This window comes from Monodelphis domestica, chromosome 6 (genome assembly GCF_027887165.1).
Source record: "Monodelphis domestica isolate mMonDom1 chromosome 6, mMonDom1.pri, whole genome shotgun sequence".
NCBI lineage: Eukaryota > Metazoa > Chordata > Mammalia > Didelphimorphia > Didelphidae > Monodelphis > Monodelphis domestica.
Window position 1 is genome coordinate 158,441,956 of NC_077232.1, and position 25,767 is coordinate 158,467,722.

The 25,767-nt window shown below is 36.2% G+C and overlaps 1 protein-coding gene and 1 pseudogene across 10 annotated transcripts in view; both read right to left on the reverse strand.

The window, feature by feature from the left end:
* Positions 1 to 25,767, reverse strand: part of SCLT1 (sodium channel and clathrin linker 1) — a 205,783-nt gene that overhangs the window by 38,882 nt on the left and 141,134 nt on the right. The gene's annotated exons all lie outside the window — the stretch shown is intronic.
* Positions 849 to 7,251, reverse strand: LOC130455152 (phosphoribosyl pyrophosphate synthase-associated protein 1-like; annotated as a pseudogene).

The following is a 25,767-nucleotide window of genomic DNA, read 5'->3' on the forward strand; positions in this document are numbered from 1 at the left end:
TCAGGAAACTTTGGCAATATTCAATCATATTGACCCTGCCTCCTCAATAACAAACCAGGAATAGGCAGAAAGCCTAAAGATTCTTGGCACTAGAATGTGTTTCCATTTCTAATCTTTTGAATTTAAACCATCTATATAGGAATAATTAGGAATTGTTAAATAATTACAGCAACTGGACATTCCACTGAAGACTATCACATACAATGAAACCTTAATAGAATATCCTGCAAAATGATATTTTTCTTCAGTCCCATAGAAAGGAATTTTACTTTCCTTGGATTTTCAGAATGTAAAAAAGAACTGAAATAACTATATATCATTTATGAATAAACTACTTATTTTGTTATTTAATGATTTACTACTTACTAATCTAATTCTGTCAGTCATAACATAGTGACATAGAATTTGTAAAACCTAACAATATAGAGATGGTTAGAAACACTCTGAAACAGGTTGTTGAAAAGTGCCAGTGTAATGAACAAATAGCAAAAAGATCTGATGTGAGGGAAAATAAGTACATATATATATATATACATATATATATATATACTTTCCATGGTTCAATATGCTTAATCATTCCTAAATTAAATAAAGTTAGATTAAAATGTTCAGTTTAATCATAGGAAAAAAATAAAATCTTCTCTTACTGCAGGCAATAAGACTAAAATAATGATTGAATACAGCAGGAACCAATATAATATTACATATTATAGGCATAATCAAATAATCAAATATTATCTATAATTCTTAAAAGCTGAAATAATAATAATAATTATGATAATAAAAGCATTTTTGGTTATTAGAATGATTCCTCACAACAAACTTGTAGTAGGTAATATATCCATTTTGCATAGTTTGCTGCTTTTGCTAATGTATGATAAATCTCTTTGAAAGTGTTGCTGCATGCCAGAAAAACCATCAATTTATATTGAATTCAGATTGCAAAAACTCAGAAAACATAATTAGAATTTATATGGTCAATAAAAATTAAGGAATTTTATACCATGAAAGCATAAGGAGAAAAAACAACAGAAATAGCAGGAGTGGATCCAAAAACAAATTCAGGGAAAAACAATAAGGGTTTTATGGTACCTTCTGATTAACAAAAAATCCATTCTGTCACTTAACTACTTGTGAAAACTTGGACAAACTGCTTAACCTTTCTAAGCTTCAAATGTCTCATTTTTAAAATGAGGAGGCTGAATTAGATGGCCTCAAAGGTTTCTTCCACATGATCCTATAAACCCACAGCAAATACATTTTACTTATGGCTGAAACAAAGTAAGTTGTTTGAAAAAGTTGAAAGGTTAATTGTGAAAAATATGGAAAAAGTAATTGCTATAAAAATTATTCCTAATATGAGAGAAAACTTAATTGTTGATAGGGCAGAAGATATATGAAACAAATGCAAACATATAATGTGAGAATGCCCTGACTATAAACTATAGTGACTGGTATAATATATAGCTAGTCATTTGCCTTCAAATATCAGTTAACAAAAATTCCTACACAGCACCATAAGTACAAATTGAAAAATATTTTATAGACACTCTAAGAATATCAGTGATAACAGGCCAACAATTATGGCCCAATTTGATTTTATTCAACACACACTACATTGTGGTCACAAAGAGCAAGGTACTGAGGAGATATAAATATCTTTGCCCTTGGCTTTAATAGGGAACACATGACATGTACACAAACATGTATCATAAATATGAATATTAAAACGGAAAATTAAAAAGTGTAGATTAAATTAGGCAAGAAATATGAGAGGAGTAAGATCATGTTCACTTTAGGAAGGCTTTGTAGAAAACATAGAACTTGAACTAGACCTTGGAAGCAGAGAAGACTTTCAAAAGGAGAAAAAAAAATGAAGAGCTCCAAGGACAGGAAGTTGCTTTCTTTATATATATGGAATTTTGAAAAGGCAGGACAAGTTCAGGGAATAGTTGGTATTACAGTTTGATTGGCACATACAATACTGTACATGATGGAGAATAGTGAAATAATTCTGGAAAGGAGGCCTGGAATGAAATAATGGAAGAATTTAAATGCCTAAGAAGTTTACATTTGCTCTTAAGAGGAAATTGGGAGCCATCAAAGGTTTTTAAACAGGACAAACACCTGATTAAATTGGTACCTTGAGATTACTTTGATGGCTATGTGAAGACTGTAGTGAATAGCAGAGGAAATATGAGCAAGGAAACCAATCTGGAATATTATAATACTGAGTTGTTGCAATAATATAGGGGTAAGGGTAGTGATAGGTTGAGTAGAGAGGAAGAGATATGAGATATTATAGAGGTATAATTGGTAGGATTTGGCAACTGATAGAACGTAGGGGGGGAAAAGGGGTAAAAAATAATCCCCAGATTTCCAGTTTCATTGACTGAGAGGATGATAGTGTATTCAAGAGAAAAAGGTTATTTATGAGGAATGATATGCTTGGGGAGGAAGCTATATTCAGTTTAAGATATGTTAATTTGAAGGCATTTGTGGAATATATGCATGGAAATGTCTAATAGACACATGAAAATCTGGTATTAGAGCTCAAAACTTGGTTTTGGGCTGATGATATTAAGGTTGAAAATAAATATTTAGAAATTATCTGTATAGAGCTGATATCAAGTTATTGGAGTAGAAGAGATGGCCAAGGGGGGAAAAAGGCACAAGACAATGCCTTGGGTGATGGGGGAGAACTGAAACCTAACAGCTAATAATGAGAAAATAAAGAGATTTAGGAGAAAATAACTGAAAATAAGTGGTAAATTGGAGAAACAAAAGAGCAAACAGGAGAGAGCAGAGCCACTAAAGCTAAGAGAAAGGAAAATTTCAAAAAGGAAAGAGTAGAAAATAAAGAATGATCAGGGAGGATGAAACGATAAATGTTTTTTGATTTGAAGATTAAGAATTCAAAATAATGGTCAGCTGGAAAGGATTTTAGAGCATCTAAAAATGTTCTTATTTTATAGATGAGAAAATAAAAGTCTAGAAAGGTTAAGTCACTTTCATAAGATCTAAAAGGAAGTTAAAAGTAAATCCAGGATTTGAAGGCTTTCTGCAAACACCACACTAAAAGCCATTTGAATAGTGGTGCGTATGGAAGCTGGATGGCAAGGAGCTGAAGAGAGTAATAGAAAAGATACTATGTCTTATATGCCTTGGAGGAATTGGTTGATAAAGGCTTCATTCTCCTTAGTAGAAAGACCATAATAATTTATGTATAAATAAATTAACATATAATTTTATTTTGTTAAAAAATCTCCTACCATCTGTCTTAGAATCAATATTAAGCATCAATTCCAAGGCAGAAGAGTGGTAAGGACTAGGCAACTGGAGTTAAGTGACTTGCCCAGAGGGTCACACAGTTAGGAAGTGTTTGAGGTCATATTTGAACCGAGCACCTCCTGGCTCCAGACTTGGCACTCTACCCACCTAGAAGTTCCTAGTAATAAAAATTTGTGTAGAAAATTCAAAGCACATATGGAAACCAAGGCATAAAAGTAGGAAATAATTAATTTTAGCAATGATTTCATACACAGCTGATGAACTAAGGATCAGTCAAAATTTAGTAACAATTTCCACAGCAAATCCTCTCCAGTAGTTTTTCTCAACCTAGAGTCAATAAACATTTTTACTTCAATGTTTTGATAACTATTTCAAAATAATTAGTTTTGTCTATAATTTTATGCATATTATTTTATAAATTTAAAAACATTTTGAGAAGTTGTCCCTAGGCTTATTCAGACTGCCAAAAGATTCACGACCAACCCCATCCCCACACCCTACCCTCAACAAAAAGAGTTAAGAAACCCTGATCCAGACAGGTCGTATCAACAAAAATTCTCTCTTATCAAAAGAGAATGTTTGGCTGAAGTCCTGAGTTCTACAAAAAAAAAGTCAAAAAATGTAAAAACAAAGATAATCTTACAAGGCAACTCAAGGCCAGGATGGACTGTGGCATTTTTGATCACTGGAGGAGAATGACGTCCATCATCCATGCAGGGCTCTATATTGAGTCTCTCCTTGTATTACAGCTAAACCCAGTCTCTTAGCATATGATTGGGCTCTCTTAGCAGCATCAAGAGACTTGGCTATGCTGACTGCATTTCTGTAATTTGGAATTTGCTTTGGTTAACATAGAAGCTAGAAGCTTGTACACAATGGCACCTCTCTTTCTCATTTAGCTTTGCTTGCTGTAGGGAAAGTAAGGGATGACTCCAAGAATATTTATGGCACAGGCAGTCTAGCCATGATCAATAACTCCATAATGGCTCTGTTCACATCTCTTGGTAGTGTCTGTATAATGAAGATATCTTGACCACAAACAGATTCATTTATTTCAACTCTTGTTTCTCCATTTGTTTCCTGGTACACAACAGACTTTCCCAATTCAGCACCAATTCACTCAGAGATATACCTGGTCAGCTCCTGCCAGGCAGTGGTGGTGATGGCCCTGGCCCAGAAAACCCAGTAACCCTATCCCTGCAAGCGGCATTCATGGTTGGGAAGACCAGTGCAACAGGAAGGGGACATGGATGGCGGGGGAAGCAGCAGCAGCTTCTTGGGCATCATTTAGCCCGTTGTGGGACAGCTAGGTAGGCCGAAGCCAAATATGCCTGGTGAGCAGGTGTAAGGGTGGGTTCGGAATAGGAAGGAAAGAGTTAGATTCTGAGTTCTAAACATAGGGTGAAATCAGTTACATATAATGATAGATAACCTTTCATTTACATCATTTTATTTAGACTCCATGATTCTATCTCTAAGCAAGTATTTACTGCATTAAGTTGTTAATCCAGGGAAGTCACTGTGCTAAGAGCTGGAGGTACAAAGAAAGGCAAAGTCAATCCCTGCTTGAAAGAGCTCACATTCTAATAGGGGAAATAACATGTAAATAAGTATTACATATGTATACATTCACACAGAGTAGATGAAAGATATCACACATATATATGTATATACACACAGGGTGGATGGAGTATTAAAAGGGAAGACTAGCCAAATGATAAAGGAAGCATTGCCTTTGATATTCTGCAATAGCAGTTATTAATCCTATGGTTAGCCCATAATAGTTCCAAACATTATGCAGTTTCCAGACCAATCCTGAAGGAGTCAAGGTTTGGATGGATATTTATTTTTGAATACCTAACTTTCAAGGAATCTTAAGGACTATTGTTTTTAGGATGGGGGAATGGGAGAAATAACTATAAAGAATTCATTAGGTCATGGTACTATCTGAAGAGGAAGACAATTTCATTAGAACAGATTTCTATTGGTAAATGCCTCACTTCCTGTTCTATAGGATCTCTGGGGTTTCTTTGCAACCATTTCTAATATTTAATGGAATTTGATATATAATCAGAATAAAGGGAATGTTAAAAAAAGAATACTGAGATTATCAAATGAAGCTTGGGCAACAATGTGTCTTGAGTACAATAAGCACTAATAAATGTTCAGTTGTAATAATGAAGGCAAATGTAATTTGATTCCTGAAAAAGTAACTATGAAATTTTACCATGGCATAGTAATCAGAGACAAATTTCTTTAAATTTTGTGAATACAGGAAAGAACAAAATATTTATCTTGTAAGTCACATAAGAAATAAAAGTCCAAATGAAAATTGCTCTTACTAAAAACTGAACTGATCCTTAATGTAAAAGTGATTAAAATGATGAGAGCATAATATATGCCACATTGGAATGCAGCAACTAAAATGAAAGATAGCTGACAACATGTTCACAGATTACTGATAAGATGTTGACAATCAACTATTTTCATTATTCTATTTCTTGGCTGAAAAGACTATCATATTATCTTATATATGTCTATCACCTTTACATTAAAATTCCAAGATATTTAAGTTGATCACCTTTTGAAAAAAATATGATAACATTTATAAACAAAAAAACACCTTTGTTTTTTCTCATGAACTGATCACACCAACCACTGGCAGGGTTAGGAACATATGGTATTGTTTATTTGTAAATGAGCACTTTTAAGGTAAAGATGCAGCAAAGAGTAGTGCTTAAGTTTTATAATAAATATCTTACTATAGAGTTCAATTTGTCATAATTTAAAAAGTGCCAGAATTTGGGACTAGTTCAAGGAGAATACAAGACAAGATCCTGTACAGAAAGAAAGAGAGTAGGCCATGGTATAGAAGGATAATGAAGGGAAGTAGATGTTTAGAATAACAATTTTAGGGACTATGAGAATCAATTAAGGCAGAGGAAAAAAAATTGTTATGCAGCAATAAGGATCTGGTTGAGATTAGGAAAGAAATTCATGATGAACTCAAAACACTTGTGTGATATGCTTTAGCAATGCAGCATACAAGTAGGTCCAAAGAAAGTGGATAGTAGAAGCAACATGGTCAAAGTTTTGCCAAACACAAGCAAGTACAAGGGAACAGGGAATTTAAGGATTTATAATATTTTAAAGCTCTTATTATATAATGTCATTTACTATCCAAAAATGATTGTGCAAATTCACAATCCCATGTGCAATGTGATAACATACCCATTTATTTAACAATATTATATTTTATAATTTTTAATTAACCCTAACAATTGAATGCATGTTAGGAGTTGTACCTCAGTCCATGAGGGGAAGGGAATGAATTATAAGTAGAATGCTATCATATTCTTATTGTAACACCCCATTCATCTAGGAAGTCTCCCAAATTACCAGCCTTCTTTTCTCAAATGATTTATCTTCCCATTCTTTCCAGATTGCAGCCTTTCACTTCCCCAAACCTCTAAATTCTGTATCTGAAAATGGCAGTGTGTTTGATCAATCCTTTGCATTCTGAAAAGTCATATTCTTTAATATATATGGCAGGCATGTTGATGATCCTTAAGGTTTCTCCTAGCTCTAATTCCAAAATTTCAATGGTCTTATGACCCTGCTGGTGGTGAAAATATATCTTTTTCCTGAACTGTGTATCTATAGGTACTTTTAGAACATTATACTATAATCTTGTGAAAATACTCTGCTATGGTTGATAGATATGGAATGAAGGTATGCGTTCTATGCAGCAGGGAGATGATTAATGATAGGACCTAAGCAAAGAATAAATCCAGAGTTTCTGGCATGTAGGATTTATCTGTCATCTCAATTCTGCCAGTGAGATACAAGGTCTGTATGAGAAAAGATGCTCATTTTGATAGTGATTCTCCCTTACACTGGAAGCAACATGGGGATGCCAAGCTCAGGGACTAGGATCATGAAGTCTAGCCTTATGGTCATGAGTCATATGGCTTTCAGAAGATAGAGGGAAGATAGATTAGTCAAAGGAATCAAACAGAAGTAGGCAATAAGGACTGTGGTTATATATCTGAGGATTGGTTTTAGCAACAAATTAGGATAAAGAAGATGGATAAAGGATAAGAGTGAGATGATTTTCAGTACTGGAACACTGAGAGCTTGAAACCAAGGCAGGGAAGGGTCTTCTTTTATCCAGAAAGTCAGAAGATAAGACATTTCTTTCCTAGCTCCATAATCAATGAATCTGGGAAGAAGCAAGCAATTATAAATTTATTGCAGACCAGATGATTAGGAATATCTACTAGCAAAGAAGGTACAGAAAGTAACCTGCTTAAAGTCTAGAGATTCCAAACTGAGACCTAAGGACTGGAGGAAGCAGATTTTAGAACAGGGGGTTTTAACCTGGGATTCTAATGAATCCTCATGGACCTCATGGGGAAAAGTTCATCTTTTATTTCACTTAGGTTTCACAATATAAGAAAAAGAGAACTAGAAGAAAGTTAAAGCTATCACCCAGATATGTAGTGAGAAGAGTAAATCAAACTCTCTTTATCAATCAGCAACTTTTAAGTTAATCAATCAAAAACTTATGTACCACTACTTAGTACCTTACCAGTCACTAAGTATGAGAGTTCACAAGTCATTTACTACAATGGGTGACAATTCCAGAGGTCACTGTGCCAGAGGCCACCAATGCTAGGCATTGGTTCCTGTAAAGTGGGGAAGGGACAGGAAGTGACATGGAAAAAGGACCATAAAAAGTCCTGTACTTCTTGTCCAAGGGACTTCTTCTTTGAACTTCTCCATTGAGTTTGTCTTTGGGGACTCTGTACCTGTGACCAGGGCTGGAGGAGGATTCTATTGGGCTGGAGCTTTCTGTGCTGGAGGCCTGCTGAATGAGTGACTGGCACAGAAGGAAGAAGCTTACACTGGTGGAACCCTTGCTGAAGACACAACTAGGACTCCTGACTTAAGAGACTATCATGACTCCATATGGATATCGGGATTTGAGGGAGCCCTTGCTGGGTAGTGAACTGGACTTCTTCAGACAAATTATAGGGTATCTAGCTAGGCAATACTTTCTACTTCCTTCCTACATCTCTCTCTTTTACTATATCTCTATTAACTAAATTGTTAAGAGAGGCTAACAGACTCGTGAGGTAAGAGTTAATTTAAAAATCATTAACCACAATATTACTTTAGAACTTTCATATTAGCATAAAAACCTAAATTTAAATTCTTATAGTAGACAAGATTAACTGAAATTATTCATCTGTGAACTTCAACATTTTCCATTTTATCTTCCTAGATGTTTTACCCTAAAACTCCTAGGGGGTGGATAGCCTTTCCCCAAATAGGTTTCCTAAATCCCAAATACGAAAATTACCTGAATTTTTATTGTTGTATCTGAGACAACATGGCACAGAAGCTAAAGAACTGGCTTCTGAGCCAACAGAAAAGCCTGGGTTCAAATCCCACCTTGGATATATACTGATGGTGTCACTTTGGGCAAGCCACTTAACTCAATGCTCCAAGCAATTCTTCAAGACTGTAAATTGCAGAGAAGGTGCTAACCTGCAATGATAGAGGAATTTCCTATGAGGGAGTTCTCTATAGCAAAGAAATCATAGGTCTATACTCTGGCTCTATCCCTATGGCATTTTTAGGAATTAGAATAAAAGAGAAAAATAATCTGCATCTTCTTCCACAGGCTAAGCTGGATAGGTGGTAGGAATTTTGTTTGAAGAAGAAATATAGTAATACAGCGAGAAATCACTGAGGGAGTTAGGAATTCAAATCCTGGGATTGAGTAATAGAAAAAGAGCTACAAACCTGTGTGGATAGGGATCACTAAATTCCTTATAGGTGGGCGCACAAATGGACAGACAGAAGGAATCAGAAGCTTTCTGAAAAACGCCTCAATCATTAAAAACAAAAGAAAAAACAGAAGCAGGACAACAGCCATACTGCAAAATGTGCTGCATAATTGTAATAGTTGTGAAAAAAGGGAAGGAAACAGAGAAGGGTAAAGGAATTGTCTTTTAAAATGACAATATAACATGAGAGAACACAATGAATATATATGTGCATCTTTCTCAAAAAAAAAGATACCAATTGTACAGATGAACCTTTATTGTTAAGATCAAAGAATCATAGATTTAATGCATGGAGGCCTTTAAGTATAGGCTTTCATTTTTCAGATGAGAAAAATGAGAGAGAAGTTAAGTGACTTGCATAGGGTCACACAATTAATAAGTATCTGAGTTTCCATGTAAAACAGGTTTTCCTGACTAATTACAACTGAGCACTTTCAAAATATATAGAATAGTAAAAGAAGCTACTGTCTTGAGAAGAAAATAATAACAATAATGATAACTAACATTTATATAGCTCTTATTATACGTTAGGCATTATGCTAAGCACTTTATATCATTATTTCACTTGCTTCTCACAACAATCTTGTAAAGTGGTGCTCTTATAATCCTCAATTTACAGATGAGGAAATTGAGGCAAATGGAATAAATGATGTGCCCAGAGTCATATAATTATTAAGTTTCTGAGGCCACATTTGAACATGGCCTGACTCTAGACCTGGCATTCTAAGAAGAGAATAACACATTCTGTATTAAAATAACTATAGTTGAATATTAACATTCTTTTAAAGTTAACTAAAAATTAAAAATAATGTCCACAGACTTTTCCAACTATATTAATTCCCTCTGTAGTTGATGGTGGATAAGTGGAAAAGGCACTGTTTGGTGCAAATCTGAAGGGCGAGTTCCTTCCATACCATCTTAAAGAAACTATAGTTGTTAAAGATCAGATGTCATGGGTAGTGCCACAGAATATTCCTCCCTCAGCCACCCTATAATGAGGTTTTCAATTAAAATGGTTCCTGGGTTAATTGTGCGTCAGATACGGAAAGGGGGTTGGAGGGGGGGAGAAAATGAGTCTTGTAACCTTGGAAAAATATTCTAAATCATCTAATTAAATAAAATTAAAAATAAAAAAAAATGGTTCCTGGGTTATCTGCAGGATTCTCTAGGGAGTGGAATGATTTCTTAGTCTGCTCTAAGGAACCCTATCTATTGTGGAGAAAGTAGTAAATATGTCTTAAAAATTTTAGATTCTTTCCATTTCCTTCTCTGGATCAGAATTCGAGTCAATAATTGGCTCATCTTTCCAGGATGGATTGGGTTTGACTTTGCCTGCTTACAATCTGAACCCGTCAGATCATTTGAGTTAGGCATCTCTAAGGATTGCTTTGGCATCCAATTAATTGAAAGGAGAAGGGATATTTGAAGGCTTTAGGTTTATAATGGCATTTTTGTCCTATATACTTTTTCTAATCCAATGACAACCATTTAGGCCAGTTATTTAAAGTTTTTCAATGGACCAATGTCTTCTGTTTAGGAATACTAGCCAAATTTAAGACATACTTTCTTGGCAAAATATGGGGCATTAAAAAAAAAATTAACCTTCCAAATTTTATACTCTTCTTGCATCTCACTTCCCCTCTTCTCAAACACCCTCTTGCCCTCAAGTACTGACCCCTTCCCTTTTCTTACCCAGTAACTAAGCATTTACATGATAACACTGCATCTTTCAACACTGGGCATTTTCACACTGCCTGTTCTTGCCTGGAATTCTTTCCCTTCTTATCTCCATCTCTTGCCCTCCCTGACTTCTTCAAGTCTCAGCTAAAACTTCATCTTTTAAGGGAATCCTTTCCCAATTCTTTTGAATACTAATCTCTGAATGATCTCCAGTTTATCTTGATCATCTTGTTTGTACAAAGCTGTTTTCAAGAAGTCTCTCCCATTAGTGAGCTTCTTGAGAGGAGGGACTATTTCCTGCTCCCCCTACCCCATATCACCAGTTTTTTTTTATTTCTAAATTCTAATTCTTCTAATTGACCAGGTGGTCAATTAATTAATTTGCTGACTGGAAAGACTTTTGGGCTATTTATGTCATAACTACTTTGAGTAGCAACAAGTGCTAGTGATTTTCAAAACATTTGGAAAACATATAGAAATACTTTGAGGTCTAACTGGATAACAAACTAAACACAGTATATAATGCCTTCCTAACATGAATATCGAGGGCCAAGTCTAATACCCATCTCTTAGGCTAACCTTATTATAGAAAGCTTCTGTTGCATAAAGGTGATATACTTTGAGAGTTAATTTGCTCTCTTTTATACGTAAATCCTTGATATACTAACTAGTATTAATATGAGATTTTACTACAAATGTGTCTAGGGCTCTAAATAGCAAAGAAAAAAAAAACTCTTTTAAAAGTATCTTCCTGGAGTTAGCAATTTTTCATAGTATCCCTCACGGTGTCCAATATCACAATGGGCCTCAAACATCCTAGGTGCTTAGTAAATATATGCTGACTGATTAAATGAATAAATCATAAGCTTTCTTAGCCAATTTTATACTTCGCTAAGTATGTTCTTTGCTGCCAGTACCTTTCGTATTTCCTGATCTTCTTAGTGATTCACTCTAAATTATATTCTTTTATAACTATTGACACAATATTTTTCTCTAAAGGAAAATATATATAATAATTGGATAGAATTGCAAATACATAAATAGGATGGTATAGCTAGTATATAAGAGGTCATTTAAGTGTTCTGATTCATCCAGACATTCTAGTAAGTAGTATTTTTTCCTTTTAGTTTCTTGTTGAGAGTAGATACTATTTTTTCTCTGAAAAAATAACCAAATGTAAGAGTTTTATTAGTTGAAAATCAATATTTTAAAAACTGCTATTATTTTGACAACTTACTATGGCAATATAAATCTAACATCAAGTCTTACTATGTGCTTTTAGTAAGAATGACTTTAAAGAAATGAGATAATTATTTTAAAAATAAAAACAACCCCAGCAAATTATTACCAATTTTAAATAATCCTCATTTTAAGTATAAACCTTTGAAAAACTTAGTCATCTATACATTTAAAAAAAAAGTATGCCACAACTACACTCATTGGTCTAATATGTATAAAGAAAAAAATGCATTAAAATTCGCCCTAATCTAAGTTCTGCATCTCCAAGCCCATTTCAGAAAAGAAATCCTTAGCTTAGCTTTCAGAAAAGTTGGTGGGAAATGCAGAATTGCCCAATGAGACTGATGAAGTCGTATTAGGAGTGACTAATTATCTTCTGGTACCAGTAATGAGTCCTCTACTCTTGTGTCACTCTGTCTAATGCTTTTAATCACCAAATACATTAAGGGAGGAGATATGGACATCTATATAGTCTTAAATAATGAACAATGTTTTTTAAAAAGTTAAAATGTGGAAAAATGTTTCAAGACTTATCTTTATTTGGTAATATTCCTTGCTGGAAAGTGTTAAGCAACTCTCCCCTATCACAAATACATATATTCCCTCTTCTTAGGGTTTGAAAAATTAAAAAAAAAATTACTGGCTTTCATTGTCCATGGCTTAGAGGCTGCTTAGATGCTTTAGATTTCATTAAGAATACCAGAGCCTCCTCAGGGAGTCTAAGTTAACACTAAAAAAAGTAGGTTCAGGGTACATTAGTCCATAGCTATACTTTCCATTTTATCTTTGATCCTATTTATACAAAAAAGTCCCAGGGCAGTGCAATGGTCTTTTCTATTTTGAAGTACCAATCATCATACTTGAATCTTCACATAGGTCTAACAAGAATCAGAATTCTCTGATTCTCCTAAGGAAGTCCATGAAGGAATATTGAAACATATGGCTTAGTGAAAATAAGGATAGAGATGGGATTATGAAGGCTTGGGTTCTAATAGGATTCAAACACTTATATGTTTGAAGTCTATTTCGTAATGAAGAGTTCATCAAACCCCTGTGTATTTCAGTTTCTGCATCTGTAAAATAGGGGTGATAATAGCAACACTGGAAACACAAGGTTTTTGTGAAGATCAAATTCAATACTGTATTAAAAGCACTTTGTTAATCTTTTTATTTTTCCCTCAATTTCATGTAAAAACAATTAAAAAAATTAATTCTTTTTTTTTCTTTAAAATATTTTCTGGTGGTTACATGATTCATGATTCCCTCCCCCCATTTTTCTTCCCCACTCATGGAGCTGACAAGTAGTTCCACTGGGTTATATATGTATCATTGTTCAAAGCCTATTTCCATGTTATTCATATTTGCAGTAGCGTGATCTTTTCACATAAAAACCCTAATTATATCCATATTGAGCTTCATGATCAATCATATGTTTTTCTACTTCCACAGTTCTTTCTCTGGACGTGGATAGCATTTTTTCTCATAAATTCCTCTGAATTGTCCTGGGTCACTGCATTGCTGCTAGTAGAGAAGCATATTACATTCAATTGTGCCACAATGTATCCGTCAATGTGTTTAATGTCCTCCTGGTTCTGTTTCTGTCACTCTGCATCAATTCCTGAAGATTGTTTCAATTCACATGGAATTCCTCCAGTTCATCATTCCTTTCAGCATGATAGTATTCCATCACCAACAGATACCTCAATTTAATCAGCCATTCCCCAATTGATGGATACCCCCTCATTTTCCAGTTTTTTGCCACCACAAAGAGTATGGCTCTAAATATTTTTGTACAAGTCTTTTTCCTTATGATCTCTTTGAGGTGTAAACCCAGCAGTGGTATGGCTGGATCAAAGGACAGACCATTTTTTAAAGCTCTTTGGGCATAGTTCCAAATTGCCTTCCAGAATGGTTGGACCAATTCACAACTCCACTAGCAATGCATTAGTGTCCCAACACTTATCACTCTCCTTTGCTCACTTTGTCAATCTTTTTTTTAATAAATAATATTTTATTTAATCATTTCTAAGTATTATTCATTAAAGACAAAGATCATTGTCTTTTCCGCCCCCAACCCCCATAGCCAATGCGTGATTCCACTGGGCATCACATGTGTTCTTGATTCAAACCCATTGCCATGTTGTTATTATTTGCTTTAGAGTGTTCTTTAGAGTCTCTCCTCTGTCATGTCCCCTCAACTGCTGTAGTCAGGCAGTTACTTTTCCTCGGTGTTTCTACTCCCACAGTTTGTCCTCTGCTTATGGATAGTGTTTTTTCTCCTAGATCCCTGCAGATTGTTCAGGGACATTACACCGCCACTAATGGAGAAGTCCATTACGTTCAATTATGCCACAGTGTATTAGTCTCTGTGTACAATGTTCTGCTGGTTCTGCTCCTCTCGCTCTGCATCACTTCCTGGAGGTTGTTCCAGTCTCCATGGAATTCCTCCACTTTATTTTTCCTTTTTGCACAATAGTATTCCATCACCAACATATACCACAATTTGTTCAGCCATTCTCCAATTGAAGGGCATCCCCTCGTTTTCCAATTTTTGGCCACCACAAAGAGCGCAGCTATGGATATTCTTGTACAAGTCTTTTCCCCCATTATCTCTTTGGGGTACTGTAAAATTGAGATTTGAACTCTGCACTTCAATCCCCACAAGTCCTTGCTTCACTTCCCCAAAATGCTTTGTAATCTCATGGGAATTCTGAGGTGGGCCGAGATTGAGGAAGGATTTAAGCTGGTGGCAAAGGTTTTTGGGTCTCTTTTTGGACTTCCGTTTTGGAGCAGACGTGGCTCTTTCCATAATGTAGGTGAGGTCTCGTCTAGGCCTCTTGCCTAGGCACGTTTTCCTTATCCTGTCTTTTCTTTAATCCTTAATCCTTAATAAACCTCTAAAAAATATAATACTCCTTGCAGAGAGAAACTAATTTCTACCTGCCTCAGTCTCCCCTAAATTTTTATCTTTACAGTTGGCATAACCACTTAGGGAGAAAAAACTCAATCTTCTGATTTCTTTTCTGATCTTTAGTTCAACTTTTAATATCTAGTACCTAGAAATTTTTTTGAGCCATATCTCTCTGGCCAAGGTTTTTTTACCCTCGCAAAGCTGCTACAGGCTCCGGACCTGTTGCTTTTGCCGCCCACCCCACCCGGCTCGGCCCCGTCGCTTCCTGCCTGCAGCCTGCAGCCCCGATCATCCTCACCTGGTACCTGGTCCCGGCCTTGCCCACCCCGGCAGCCGCTCCAGCTCCTGCTCATGGCCTCTCACCGGCCCTCCGGCCCTGCCTGCCTGTTTCTGTGCCCCAGACCCACGAGAGCGACCCCAGCCAACTCATCACCCAGATCCTCGGAGCAGATTCACTCATCGCTCAGGACTCATTTCGACCAGCTGGTAACAGTATTGGCCACGTGGGCAGAGGAGAGAGGTGAGAGGGAAAGGAGAACGGGTAATTTTCCCTTAGGCTAAGCCTCCACGTGGATGGGGGTATTGACCACAGGGGGTTCGTAGCAGGGGAGAGGAGAAGAAACAGATGCCTCAAACAGACTTTTAAGCAATGGGCTATTTAAAAGGATACCTTTTGTCTGTTCTGGTAATTTCATTGATTTCACCTGCGTGCCAGAAGAAAGATTCAGCTCAAAGATTCAACTTTGAAGGGGCAAATGGGTGGCTCAGCGAACTGATAGCCAGGCCTACAGACATGTGGTCCTGGGTTAAAATCTGGCCTCAAATACTTCCCAGCTGTGGGGCCCTGAGCAGATCCCTTAAACCCCATTGCCTAGCCTTTATCACTCTGCCTTCTGACAATAGACATTTAAATGGATAAACCCCCAATGAACTTTGAAGAGACTAAAGGCAATATTCTAAGGCATTTCAGACTCCAATGGTTTATAAAAAATCTCTGTATTTCTATTGCATTTTGATATTTGCTTGGTTTAAGATTTAACTTTGTGATGTTAAATTCATATATTACTGGATTGAATATTATTCTGTTACACTGAAGGTTAATTGAATTTATTTTGAATGCACTGAGTTTTAAAATTCTGTTGCTTTTCCCCTATAACTATTGAACAAATATTATTGTAATTAAGCCCATATGAAAAAAAAAACAGTTTTTCTATTTTTCACTTTGTAAATTGTCACAGAGGATGGATGGACTTCAGGACTGGTTATAATTGTATAACAACCTTTGGAAAATTTAATATGCTAAATATCTCAAATGATTTTAAGGGTTTTTTAAATATGATTTTTGGAATTTTTTTCTTAACAATCTCTGGTTATTTTTGCCTGCCCCTACCATGAGGTAAGGCCAATAGTAGCTGAAGTGAAATACATTTTATAACCCCCAACCTTCCCGCATTTCTAAATATGTGAATGGAAGTTGGGCAGTTAATCTCAGGGCATTTGTACCCCAAATAAGCCTCCAAAAAAGGAGCATCCCTTTATTTATACTCTTCAGCTCACTATTTTACTTGCAATATTTACTTGCACCAGAATGATATATAGATTTCTTGATTATGTTCTTAATCCAAGATGAGTTTTACTTTGTTTTAAAAAATATGTTTATTACCAAGGTTGAAAGATTGCTACGTTTGTAAAAAATTGTGACAAATGTCCATCAATTCATAGGCTTTTAAATGTCATACAACTTATGTGAAATATGATAGTGTTTGTTTGCTATTATAATTAATTGGGCTATTGAGAATTTGGGGGATTTTGATAACTACATATTTGTACTACTGTATTTTTAAAAATGAAAAAATTGTTACCTTGTTCAATTCATTTGCCTTCTACTCACAGTGAACATGGCCAGATACAAAGAGGAAATGGATCTCATTTTTGGTGAGAAAGCCTTGCATTTTATATTTTCTTAGCTGACACAGAGTGTCAATGATTATAAGCTATATTTTTAAAAAATTTTAAAGCTCTTTTATTATTATATTTTCTTGCATGTGCAATATACTTTTCAGTATTTTTTATTATTTTTCTCTCCTTTTTATATTTCAAGCACATGTCACCAGCATTAAGATTTTCTTTAACCTTTTGATTTTTCAATACTACTGATACATTTAAGATACATTTGTCAGAGCATGCCCAACAAGCTTATGACTATAAAAACAATGCCACTAATTATTTAAATAAATTATGGGACTTTGCTTAATGATTCTGTCTGATTCCAGGACAAGATATACACACAAGAGCCATTGCACAGGGACAAAGAAAGCCAATCCAGGATGGATTGATGCACTTCTAGGCCAATACAAAGGTCTTGAACCTAGTGTGAAGACTCAAGGTTACTGTCTTTATCATTGCTAGATATAGGCTTTCCTTGTGTCCACACTCACTCTGAAGATACGCACAGACAAGTATCCCCAAAACTTGGCTTCTATAATCTGGTCCCTTCCTTTTCTGCATCTCATAGTGTGGTACATTTCTGTAGTCCTGGCTATTGACTGGGTAAATGCATCATTGCTTAGATCATTTTAATTGGGCCCTGATTCAAGGACCTGTTATAGATTTATTTTTCTTTTACTTGGAATTTTTACACATAACACTTTGATAGTCTATATTTTCATCCAGAAATTTTTTCTTTTCTTTTGGATTTTTCTGATGTTTTTGTTAATTTCTCTTACCAATTGATTCATATACCTCAGCCATGCATGCCTAAGTGATCCCAGTTTTTTAATCACCCTCTTAACGGGGGGAATGTAAAAAAAAAATATTATTTTAAATTTCAAATTTTAAATTCCTTTTGAGAAGAATTTTAGGTGAAAAAGAAGCTACCTCTCTGAATCCAGAACTGAACTATTAGAGAAGCCACCATGAAGAAGCCTACAGACTACAAGCTGCACAAAAATGAACTTTGGGTGTAGTTGATTGAACATTTATTTGTATGTATACTTTCATGCCAAAGGGGACTGCCCCCTAACTGGCTTTCTGTCAATGTGTCCAGTAATTATTGGTTTTGTTTTTGTTTTTCTCTTATCCTCAAATTATTGTAATCTTTAATTTGATTATGTTTTTATGATCCTTTGGGGAAGGACTTCTTCCCAGAGAATCAAACGGGGGTATGTAAAATTGAGACTTGAACTCTGCACTTCAATCCCCACAAGCCCTTGCTCCACTTCCCCAAAATGCTTTGTAATCTCATGGGAATTCTGAGGTGGGCCGAGATCGAGGAAGGATTTAAGCTGGTGGCAAAGGTTTTTGGGTCTCTTTTTGGACTTCCATTTTGGAGCAGACGTGGCTCTTTCCATAATGTAGGTGAGGTCTTGTCTAGGCCTCTTGCCTAGGCACGTTTTCCTTATCCTGTATTTTCTTTAATCCTTAATAAACCTCTAAAAAATATAATACTCCTTGCAGAGAGAAACTAATTTCTACCTGCCTCAGTCTCCACTAAATTTTTATCTTTACAGTACAAACCCAGCAGTGCTATAGCTGGATCAAAGGGTAGACATTCTTTTATTGCCTTTGGGGCATAGTTCCAAATTGCCCTCCAGAATGGTTGGATCAGTTCACAACTCCACCAGCAATGAATTAATGTCCCTACTTTGCCACATCCCCTCCAGCATTCATTACTTTCCTTTGCTGTTATGTTAGCCAATCTGCTAGGTGTGAGGTGATACCTCAGAGTTGTTTTGATTTGCATCTCTCTGATTATAAGAGATTTAGAACACTTCTTCATGTGCTTATTAATACTTTTAATTTCTTTATCTGAAAACTGCCTATCCATATCCCTTGCCCATTTAATTGATAAATTATTGATAAAAATTGGTAAATTGATAAATTTATCATTTATCAATTGGAGAATGGCTTGATTTTTTGTACAATTGATTTAGCTCTTTATAAATTTGAATAATTAAACCTTTGTCAGAGGTTTCTATGAAGATTTTTCCCCAATTTGTTGTTTCCCTTCTGATTTTAGTTACATTGGTTTTGTTTGTACAAAAGCTTTTTAATTTGATGTAGTCAAAATTATTTATTTTAGATTTTGTGATTCTTTCTATGTCTTGCTTGGTTTTAAAGTCTTTCCCCTCCCAAAGGTCTGACATGTATACTATTCTGTGTTTACCCAATTTACTTATGGTTTCCTTCTTTATGTTTAAGTCATTTACCCATTTTGAATTTATCTTGGTGTAGGGTGTGAGGTGTTGACCAATTCCTAATCTCTCCCACACTGTCTTCCAATTTTCCCAGCAGTTTTTATCAAATACTGGATTTTTGTCCCAAAAGCTGGGATCTTTGGGTTTATCGTATACTGTCTTGCTAACGTCGCTTGCCCCAAGTCTATTCCACTGATCCTCCTTTCTGTCCCTTAGCCAGTACCAAATTGTTTTGATGACTGCTGCTTTGTAATATAGTTTGAGGTCTGGGACTGCAAGGCCCCCATCATTTGTGTTTTTTTTTTTCATTATTTCCGTGGATATCCTTGATCTTTTGTTGTTCCAAATGAATTTTGTTATGGTTTTTTCTAAATCAGTGAAGAAGTATTTTGGTAGTTCAATGGGTATGGCACTAAATCGATAAATAAGTTTGGGTAGGATGTTCATTTTTATTATATTGGCTCGTCCTATCCATGAGCAGTTAATGTTTTTCCAATTGCTCAAGTCTAGTTTTAGTTGTGTGGAGAGTGTTTTGTAGTTGCGTTCATATAGTTCCTGTGTTTGTCTCGGGAGATAGATTCCTAGGTATTTTATTTTGTCTAAGGTGATTTTGAATGGGATTTCTCTTTCTAGTTTTTGCTGCTGAGCTGTGTTGGAGATATATAGAAATGCTAATGACTTATGTGGGTTTATTTTGTATCCTGCAACTTTGCTAAAGTTGTTGATTATTTCATTTCAGTTAGCTTTTTGGTTGAATCTCTAGGATTCTTTTTTTTTTTTAATATTTTATTTGATCATTTCCAAGCATTATTCATTAAAGACATAGATCATTTTCTTTTCTTCCTCCCCACCCCCCTATAGCCGACGCGTAAATCCACTGGGCATTACATGTTTTCTTGATTTGAACCAATTGCTATGTTTATTTGCATTAGAGTGTTCATTTAGAGTCTCTCCTCTGTCATGTCCCCTCAACCGCTGTATTCAGGCAGTTGCTTTTCCTCGGTGTTTCTACTCCCACAGTTTGTCCTCTGCTTATGAATGGTGTTTTTTTTCTCCTAGATCCCTGCAAATTGTTCAGGGACATTACACCGCCACTAATGGAGAAGTCCATTGCGTTCAATTATACAACAGTGTATTAGTCTCTGTGTACAATGTTCTTCTGGTTCAGCTCCTCTCGCTCTGCATCACTTCCTGGAGGTTGATCCAGTCTCCATGGAACTCCTCCACTTTATTATTCCATTTAGCACAATAGTATTCCATCACCAACATATTAGCTTTTTGGTTGAATCTCTAGGATTCTTTAAGTAGACCATCATGTCATCTGCAAAGAGTGATAACTTGGTCTCCTCCTTGCCTATTTTGATGCCTTCAATTTCTTTTTCTTCTCTAATTGCTACTGCTAGTGTTTCTAGTACAATGTCAAATAGTAGAGGTGATAATGGGCATCCTTGTTTCACTCCTGATCTTATTGGGAATGCGTCTAGTTTATCTCCATTGCAGATGATATTAGCTGATGGTTTTAGATATATACTGTTTATTATTTTTAGGAACGATCCTTCTATTCCTATGCTTTCTAGTGTTTTTAATAGGAATGGATGTTGTATTTTATCAAAGGCTTTTTCTGCGTCTATTGAGATAATCATGTGGTTCTTGTTGGTTTGCTTGTTGATGTGGTCAATTATGTGGATGGTTTTCCTAATATTGAACCAGCCCTGCATCCCTGGCATAAATCCTACTTGATCATGGTGGATGACCCTTCTGATCACTTGCTAGAGTCTTTTTGCTAGTATTCTATTCAAGATTTTTGCATCTATATTCATTAGGGAGATTGGTCTATAATTTCTTTCTCTGTTTTTGACCTGCCTGGTTTTGGAATCAGTACCATGTTTGTGTCATAAAAGGAGTTTGGTAGAACTCACTCTTTGTTTATTATGTCAAATAGTTTGTATAGTATTGGGATTAACTGTTTTCTGAATGTTTGATAGAATTCACTGGTGAATCTGTCGGGCCCTGGGGATTTTTTCTTAGGGAGTTCTTTGATGGCCTGTTGGATTTCATTTTCTGATATGGGATTATCTAAGAATTGTATTTCTTCTTGTTAGTCTAGGCAGTTTGTATTTTTTGTATATATTCATCCATATCACCTAAATTGATGTATTTATTGCCATATAATTGGGCAAAGTAATTTTTAATGATTGCCTTAATTTCCTCTTCATCGGAGGTGATGTCCCCCTTTTCATCTTTGATGCTGTTAATTTGCTTTTCTTCTTTCCTTTTTTTAATTAGATTGACCAGTACTTTGTCTATTTTGTTTGTTTTTTCAAAGTACCAGCTTCTTGTCTTATTTATTAAATCAATAGTTCTATCACTTTCGATTTTATTAATTTCTCCCTTAATTTTTAGGATTTCTAGTTTGGTTTTCTGCTGGGGGGTTTTAATTTGATCGCTTTCGAGTTTTTTCATTTGCATTTCCAATTGATTGATCTCTGCTCTCCCTAGTTTGTTAATATATGCACTCAGGGATATCCATTTTCCTCTGAGTACTGCTTTGGCTGCATCCCAAAAGGTTTGAAAGGATGTCTCGCCATTGTCATTTTCCTCAATGAAATTATTAATTGTTTCTATGATTTCTTCTCTAACTAAACGATTTTGGAGTATCATATTGTTTAATTTTTAATTAGTTTTTGATTTGGTTTTCCACGTACCATTACTGATCGTTATTTTTATTGCCTTGTGATCTGAGAAGGCTGCATTTATTATTTCCACTTTTCTGCATTTGTATGCCATGTTTCTGTGACCTAGTGTATGGTCAATCTTTGTGAATATGCCATGTGGTGCTGAGAAAAAGGTGTATTCCTTTTTGTCCCTATTTATTTTTCTCCATATGTCTATTAATTCTAATTTTTCTAAGATTTCATTCACTTCTTTTACCTCTTTCTTATTTATTTTTTGATTTGATTTATCTAAATTTGATAATGGTTGGTTCAAGTCTCCCACTAATATGGTTTTACTGTGTATTTCTTCCTTCAATTCTCTGAGTTTCTCCATTAGAAATTTGGGTGCTATATTATTTGGTGCATATACGTTGATTAGTGATATTTCCTCATTATTTAAAGTCCCTTTTAACAGAATGTAATTACCTTCCCTATCCCTTTTAATCAGGTGTATTTTTGCTTTGGTTTTATCAGATATCATGATTGCAACTCCTGCCTTCTTTCTGTCAGTTGAGGCCCAGAAGGTCTTATTCCATCCTTTAATTCTGACCTTTTGGGTGTCTACCCGCCTCATGTGTGTTTCTTGGAGACAACATATGGTAGGGTTTTGGATTCTAATCTATTCTACTATTCGTCTATGTTTTATGGGTGAGTTCATCCCATTCACGTTCAAAGTTATGATTGTCACTTGTGGACTCCCTGGCATTTTGATATCCTTCCCTAATTCTAACCTTTCTTCTTCAGCGCTAACTTTTTAATCTAGTGATTTATTTTAAATCAGTCCCCCTTGTCCCCTCCCTTGCTATATTTCCCTTTCTAGCCCCCCACTTTTTGTTCCCTTCCCCACCCCCCCTCTTCTTCCCTCCCTTTTTTATGTTCCTTCCTCCCCTACCCCCCTTGGTTTTCCCTTCTCCCTACCCTTGTTGGGTAAGATAGAATTCAAGATCCCAATGTATCTGGATGTTCTTCCCTCTCAGAGTTGATTTCCCTGAGAGTAAGATTTAAGTAAAAACTCTCTTCCTCTCCTTCTTATAGGAGTTTTCTTCTCCTTCCCTTCCCGTGTGAATATTTGTGTGAGAAAGATTATTCTATTTGGTCTTTCTTTTCCCCCTATTTACACATTACATTTTCCCCACATATTAATATACATAGATTGATATAAATATAGTCCTCATAGAAGAGAGTTTGAATAAAAGAAAAAGATAACATTTTTCTCCTTTTCCCTTTCCTTCATATTTACCTTTTCAGGTATTCCATGCTCTTTGTTTTTCGATATTGAACTTTCCACAGAGCTCTGGTCTTTTCTTTGCAAAAACTTGGAAATCTTCTATTTTGTTGAATGCCCATACTTTCCCTTGGAAGTATATAGTCAGTTTTGATGGGTAGCTGATTCTTGGTTGAAGGCCCAGCTCTCTTGCCTTTCTGAAAATCATGTTCCATGCCTTATGGTCATTCAGAGTGGAACTTGCAAGGTCTTGTGTGACCCTGATTGGCATTCCTTTATATCTAAATTGTCTTTTTCTGGCTTCTTGTAAGATTTTTTCTTTTGCTTGAAAGCTTTGGAATTTGGCAATTACATTCCTGGGAGTTGTCTTTTGGGGATTTAGTGTAGAGGGTGTTCTATGAGCTCTTTCAGTGGCTGTATTGCCCCCTTGTTCTAGAATCTCTGGGCAATTTTCTTTGATTATCTCTTGTATTACGATGTTGAGTTTGCTGTTTATTTCTGGATTTTCTGGTAGTCCAATTATTCTTAAATTGTCTCTTCTCCCTCTATTTTCCAAGTCTATGACCTTGTCGGTGAGGTATTTTATGTTCTCTTCTAATTTCTTGGTCTTTTGGCTTTGCTTTATCAATTCTTGCTCGTTTTCTTCCAGTTGGCTGATTCTGACTTTTAAAACCTGGTTTTCCTTTTCAGTTTGGTCAAACTGGTTTTGTAGATGTGTGAATTTCTTTTGCATTATTTCCCACTCTTCCTCCCAGAAGGTTTCCATCTTTTTGATCATTTCCAATTCAAATTCGTCATGGGTTTGTGGAGAGGTTCCTTTTCCTTTGGAAGGTTTTGGAGCATTTGCTTGTGTTTCCTTTTCTATCTCCTCTGTATTTTGTATTTTTGCTCCATAAAATGTGTCCAAAGTCACCCCCTTCTTCTTGTTTTTCTTGGAGTGTTGAGGCTTTTCTGTGCTGTTTGCCATCTCTGAGTGGGGAGATCTAGCTTTTCTTATCTCTGTCTGGTGTTCAGAGGCTTTAGCCCCCGGCAAATTGTCCGTTCATGGGTGTTACTGCTCTCAGTTCCCTCCTGATGCTTCTTCGTTGCCTTACTCCCACGCTCTGAGCCTGGCTTTGCACTGTCCCCGAGGTATCTCAGAGCCTTTGTGGACTAGAGAGGCCTTCACTCTGAGGGGGGGAGGGGCCAAAGCTTCCCGGAGCTCCGAGGGCTCCTGATAGGATTAACTTCCCATGGGTTGGATTGAGTGTGTCTTAAAGCAGGGACCTTCCCTGAGACTCGGAAGGAAGGATCCAGCCAGGAGGCTACAGGCTCCCCTCTGTCTCTCTCTGTTTCCATGCTGTCTGGGTGCCCCCGAGACTGGCTCAGGTTGTTTTCAGGGTGTGGCCTTCAGAATAGCCAGTCCTGGGGTCCTTTTGCTGACTCTTAAGTTCCAGCTCTTGCCTCGGACTCAGCACTCTGGGTTGGGGGGGATGGGTCCTGGGACCTTCCTTCTGCCTATCCCTTAGATCCGAGTGATCTTGGGTTCTGGCTTTTGGGGGGCCATACCTTTTGATCCAGGTCCAGGAGGAACATTCCCTGGATCTATCCTGTTGTTTGTTCTGAATTTTGGTGTCCTAGGAGCATACAGTTTGAGATAGGTAAGGAAGGGGTTTCCGGAGATCTGAACTTTAGCTCTCTCTAAGCCGCCATCTTGACCGGCTCTTTGTACATGAAACAAGAGGCATGGCTTCTGGAGTGTTAGTCCAAACTTTAGGACCCAATTTTAGGTCAGTGGCATATTATAGTACATAGCTAGATATAACTGAGAAAGGAATGATTCCCTGTTTGAGAGCAATCGCAGCCACAGCCACTATGATCCAAAAGTCATCTGATTTGGTTTTAGGATCAAAACTTAATGTCTACTCTGCACACCAACTAGAATCCATATTGAAGAAATGTCATTTACAAGCTTTCACACAGCAAAGACTATCTCAATATGAATATTGTGTTACTCAATATTGTGTTACTAAGTAACGAAAACATCTCTTTAAAACGTTGCTAACCATTGAATCCGGCATCCTTGATTCCAGATCTGCCGTTGGAAGGGGAACCTATACATAATTGCCAAGAAACAATATCAGTAGTAGAAAAACCAAGAAATGATTTAAAAGACATTCCCCAGGAACAACCCGACATTGAAATGTATACCAATGGTTCAAGCATGATAGTTAGCGGAGAAAGGTATACTGGAGCGGCAGTAGTAACACAAACAGAGACATTATGGTATGCGTCCTTACCAAAGCATGTGAGCGCTCAAGGGGCAGAGCTAGTTGCTTTATTAAATGCTTTGCAAATCGTTAAAGATAAACAGGTCAGTATTTACACAGATTCTCAGTACTCATTTGCAGTAATTCATGCCACTGCAGAAATTTGGAAACAAAGAGGATTTTTGGCAAGTGCAGGCAAAGAGATCACATATGCCAAAGTAATAATGCAACTTCTTGAGGCTGTACAGCTTCCCAAGGAAGTGGCAATAATCCACTGTAGATCACACACAGGGGCTAATGATCATGTGTCTTTAGGAAACTATAGAGCTGACATTACAGCAAAATTTGGAGCTAGTGAAGGACCTTTACATGTATTGAATTTCTCAATAGTTGAACAGGACAATCTA